This window comes from Pectinophora gossypiella, unplaced genomic scaffold (assembly GCF_024362695.1).
Source record: "Pectinophora gossypiella unplaced genomic scaffold, ilPecGoss1.1 Pgos_94, whole genome shotgun sequence".
Lineage (NCBI taxonomy): Eukaryota > Metazoa > Arthropoda > Insecta > Lepidoptera > Gelechiidae > Pectinophora > Pectinophora gossypiella.
The window spans coordinates 16,182-21,837 of NW_026063304.1; the positions used below are offsets into that span (position 1 = coordinate 16,182).

The 5,656-nt window shown below is 38.8% G+C and overlaps 1 non-coding gene across 1 annotated transcript; it reads right to left on the reverse strand.

The window, feature by feature from the left end:
• Positions 1 to 1,163: 1,163 nt before the first annotated feature.
• Positions 1,164 to 1,270, reverse strand: LOC126381715 (U6 spliceosomal RNA). Its single transcript, XR_007568944.1, has one exon. It is a non-coding gene; the product is annotated as a U6 spliceosomal RNA (small nuclear RNA).
• Positions 1,271 to 5,656: the final 4,386 nt, after the last annotated feature.

The following is a 5,656-nucleotide window of genomic DNA, read 5'->3' on the forward strand; positions in this document are numbered from 1 at the left end:
AAATATATAAACGGCGATATGGGACACCACCTATCACGTTGCTCTAGAAGAAACCTCGGTGAGTTGTAGGTACTTAGTTCATCTTATGATGGATGTATCACTGACTACTCCATTGAGATATTAGTCGTGAGCTCATGGTTATGTCATACACAATAATAACCCGATTGTTCTCGTATAATTAACGGTTTCAGAATATATTACTCCAGGTAGACTGTTCCGTGATACTAGTGTAGGAATGGTAGGCTGAATGAAACGTAACGCAAAGGTGTGTGAAAGAGAGAGCGACGAGTGAGCGAGAGAGAAGAGAGAAGGGAAATGGCGGACGGTTTTTTTTAAAGAGGAAAACGTAGAAGATTATAAAACGTTATTAAATAAACAAAGTTAAAGAAATAATAATCGTTTCCTTCATACCCTATCCCACAATTTTTGGAATTCTAACTTTCAGGTTGATGAGGATACTCAGGAGTGGAGGAGTATATACGTAAGTAGAATGAAACAGAACGATTAGTTAAGTACAAGTATTGATTATATTTCAATAAGACAAGATTTTACAATAGTCTCAATGCGCGGTAAGAATTAGATCTGTCAAAGTACGTAAGCTAGTAAGTCAATTTTGAAAAATAAATATTTTTGATTTTTTTGAATTTTGAATTATTGAATTAGTATCGTGACGTTTATGAGTACAGTGATGTATCAGTCAATATAAAGTCGATCGATTCTTATATCAGTAGGTATACCCGATTTAGAACATACCCACATAAAATAAATCTACCTATATCTGTCTGAATGTGTTTGAGTGTTAGTGAAATCGTAACGTAAACTTTGAGGGTAGAATGAGATCATATTTCTGAGTTGATATCAAGTGGAATTTTTCATCGCAAAAGTATGGAACTGAAAATAATTAAAGAAAACAATAAAAAATCCACTTGATATCAAATAGAATCATGGTTTGAATGATAACCTTCAATATTCGTTACGATGTCACTTATTTAAAAGCCTTGCTTCCGAAACATTGTCCGGTTATTTACAGTTCACTTTATATTAAATCTCTTATTTCGGAGTGCCTCATGGCAAAGGCCTCCTCCAATCCTTTCCAATGATGGCGATCACGCGCCGCTCTTGTCCAGAAAGGGTCCGCAGTCATCTTGATCTCATCGTCCCATAAAAATGTGGAACGCTTCACGATTTTGCGTGTCATCCTTGCGCAGGGGCCATGCTAGTCTTCTCTGTATCGTTCCAATTTTAGTATATGTACTGCCGAAGCAAGTACGATGTCACTAACACTTCGTAAAATAATAAACATTACGACAGCTCGGACACTCCATTTAAAAGTCTCGTTGTTACACAGACACTACTATCTGTCCTGCTCGCACGCTCTAGGTTTCACGCGCACTCTCTCACTCCTTAACTGCTAACGGCTTAAATATACCAATGTGACCCGTGTAAACCAAGCTCATATCGGTACGGAGCTTTTTTTTTGCACATTTGCCACAGATAACATTAACTACTTGGCCGGACAAATCGGGAGCGTTGAGGGCTTTTAACCGGTACAAAATGTAAGACAACAGGCCTGACGGTGCCCAGTTGGGCGCGAAATTCGGCTCTGGGCGTCGTCTTGAAAGAATTAATCGACCCTAGTAGGTCGTATAGCGATAAGCGGTGAATGAGGGAAATCGTCAACCACGCCGTGGTCGGTATCGGGGTTCTGAAGTGTTTGTTGTCGCGAGCTGATTGGTCACCTCCATGGCCTTGGTACCAAGCGCGTACCGAGTGTCCCTTCTTTTGTTTATTCTATGACAGTATTACATGTTTATTTGAATAGACTGTGAACATCTAGACTATTTTCTTGAAACAATTTGCTTAACTGTCTCGTTTATTAATGTAAATTGAATTTCAATTAAATATTAAATTATTCGTCTCATGCTAATTAGTTTAGGTACGTTCGTAAATACGTTCTCTTGAAATATTAAAACTGCTTTGATAAGGTCTGTTTTAATACAATTTATTACAAAGTGGGACGCAATTGTATTTAGGTATTTCTGTGAGTTTGTAATTTAATTCTACTTAATTAGATTGAAAATTATCGACATAGTTAAGTAATTTTTGCAAACGGTATCTAATTATTTAATATAATATTCTTATTTCTTTATGTCGACAAAGTGATCGAACTTGACCCATATTTCATCATCTCTCTAGAATTATCCCTCTTTTACAGGGTCCGTTTACCAAACCTGAAGATTTGATAGGTCCGATTTTTTTACAGAAGCGACTGCCTGTCTGACCTTCCAACCCGTGAAGGGAAACCAGCCCAATACCTCGGAAAATGCATTTCTCGGGAATGTGGGTTTCCTCACGATGTTTTGTTTCACCGCTGAGCAGATAATTATTTATGATCCAAACATGAATTCGAAAATAAACTCGGAAATCATTGGTTTAGGCCTGTGCTGGATTCAAACCTGCGACCTCAGAGTAAAAGGCATGCGTTCTACCAACTGGGCTACCACGGCTTCTGGGAACTTGACCTATATTTGACCGTCAATAATTTTGCTTTGAAAAGTTTGAATGAGGTAGATCCAAAAAAAATAAAGGCGTCTTGATACCACAGATCTTATTACAGAGAGATGCCGGTGGGACTAAAATATATGCACAGAGACAACGATTGTATTATAAAACTTTCCACGTCATTCATTGCTTCTTTGATATCGCGCAACCACAACTAACTCTTCTTTTAATACGTAATGAACGAAGGGTAAATCGATGTAACCAGAAATGATGATGATGTTGATGATATGATGTGTGTGTGATGGGTGTGGTCCAGCCAGAAATTTGTTAGTTTTCCACTTCACACGTCGACGTTACCTTTCCAGATGACTGAAATGTGGACTCCTGTAATATAGTGCTGAGGGCATATCTCCCTCATTTCTATGATCTGTGCTTAATGCCAACTGGCCAGATTGGTGGTGCTTCGAAAGCCACGTTAAGCCGTTGGTTCCGGTTACTACTTACTGATATGATGATGGTACGTAAGCAGTCGTTACCCTTAGTCGGTATCCCTGACACCAGTGTTGGTGATGTTGGTAATCCACCTCACAATCCACATTAGAGAAGACGACTACTAACAATTTCCTTCAATCATGCAATACTCCTTTCAACGCATTAATGAGCATTTCAGGGGCACCCTGACACCAGGGTTGATGGGGTTGGCAATTCACCTCACAACCCACACTATAGAAGAAGAAGACTAGCCTATACTAAGGATAATTATACCTCTGGTATATTATTGTCAAAATTACTTGTCAATCCAAAAAGGCAAGATTCAATAAGAAACAAGAGTCAATATTCAATAAATAAATAAATATTCGAATCCTTCCTAATTGAATCAGTACGACATTTGTACTCAAACCCTCAAATACATAACAATTCATTCACAAACGAATTTCATCATTGCGAAGAAAATTTGCAAGTCAACTCATGTTTTACGGCGCTGTTGTTTCAACCTGTTTATACTGTATTTTGGAATTTTAAAACAAGAATAATAACGTCTGTGATTGCGCAAGACTCGGGAGAATAAGGAACTGAAGAATCGGAAATGTTGACTTAAAAATTATTCATCCTTTCAAATTGGATTTCGCGTGGAATATTCTTTAGCGCAGGCTACTCCTACGTTTTTATTGTCATTAGGTGTATGTGTACGCACCCCTCACACACCCTCTCACAATCACCCTCACACACCCTCACACACACACACACACACACCCGCACACACCGCGACTTGTGCTGAGGAAGTCCACCACCACCTTATGATCATTTCAACGAACATCCGTTTTGCTTCTTTGTAATTCTTTTGTGAAAATTTTAATTAATGTTATTGTCTTGTTTTTTATGTGTGGCGCCCTTTTATAATAATTCTATTCTTAATGTAATATTCTATTCTACACGTCTTTAATGTAGTTAGTCATAATCGTTATCTAGACAACTCCGAATGTAATATTATCACCATAATATAAAGCAACAAAATCTATTGTCTTCACAGGCCAATAAGTCAACTCTTCAATCGCAGGCTTCCTAAGCTGGGTTGCTATTACGGCATTAGCATAGAAATAGCTCGGTTTGAAGGCACTTAATCCAGTAGCGTGAAGAGCGAGAAGCGACATATAAACAAATAGACTCACAGTCGCTAAGGATTTTTTCTTAAACAGCCTCCAAATCGTGTTGTAAATACGTATACATTAAGTTATGTATAAAGTATAAATTCGTCCCCGACGATGTTATAGTTGTCAGAATAAAGAGCAATATCGGTTATACAGTGTCGTTATTACTACCCACTGAAACAAAATTCGATTTTGACACGCTGTCGCTTTGTAACAGAATGCTTAACTTAAATAATATATGATAGTGGCCCCGATTCCTGGAGACACCGCCTAATTTTATTTTAAGTTATATCCGTCATTTTCATATCGGCGGACGATTGATTCACAGCTCTTAATTTTAGGAAGAATGAGTAAATGAATGTGTCGGGTTATTGACTGATGTAAAATTTTTAGACGGTTGGTTTAGATTTGTGCTTAAAATTGATGTGTGTTCCATAAATTTTATGCTTGTCGATTACCCGTCCCTTTCCTTTTCGGCGGATAAGAAAATGACAGATATAACTTAAAATAAAATTAGATGGTATTTACAGGAATTAGCACCAGTAGTAGGCTAGTGCAAGTATTGAAATTAAAATACACAGGAACTATCTTTTATGACATATATAATTAATTGTACTTATCTTATTTAGCCTATTCGATCCCACAGCTGGGCAAAAGCCTCCCCTTGATTTTTCCACTCCTCTCGACTTGCGAGATCAAAGAATTAATTATGAATATAATATATTAATTTTCCCTTATTCCTCGCTTCTCGCTGTCGGCCCAGGTCGATTAAATCTTCATCCTCACAGACGACGCTGTGAGCCGATTTTGACGCCCTAATGAGCATCCTCAGGCCTGTTGTCAAAAATTTTGTACCGGCTGAAAGCAGCGCTCCCCATTTGTGCCTGGCCAATGAGTTAATATCACATGCGACAAAATAAGTGTATAATAAAATACGCGGTAGCTATATCCAACGAGAGTCATTCTCATCGGAACCATAGGTACGGCAATGCAGGACGAAAGCGACTGTAACCTATAACCAGACAGAGAGCAGCAATAACTGGTAGTACTATTCAGAAGCGGAGGATAGTTAGTACGGCGTTGAAAAGCACTACTCTGGGCACCATCCCACTTCTTCTTCGTGTCGTTCAGACGGCATTTTTTTTTTTTAAATGTAGGGCCGGGATTGGTCGCGTCAGACAGATTACTGCGGAGCGGAAGGAAAGAGGGAATCCACTGATCTTTCCCTAAAAAGTAGCACGGAGAATGCTACACCGACAAGAGAGTGGCTCTTAAATTAGTAATGTGATGGGATATTTTATCCGTTTCTTGAGCGAGAAAATAGTCGATAGCTGATCGCTTATCGCCGGCGGTGGGACAACGGGTGGTTTAGATTTAGCTTGCCTACGATGTAATTAAGCCGTCAGGACTTGTCAGTAGATAACTCGGCTTGAACTGTAGCCTTTTGATTGTAGGGTAGCTGTCGTCGGAACCTAGTTTAGGTTTAGACTGGGCGATAGTTTGCT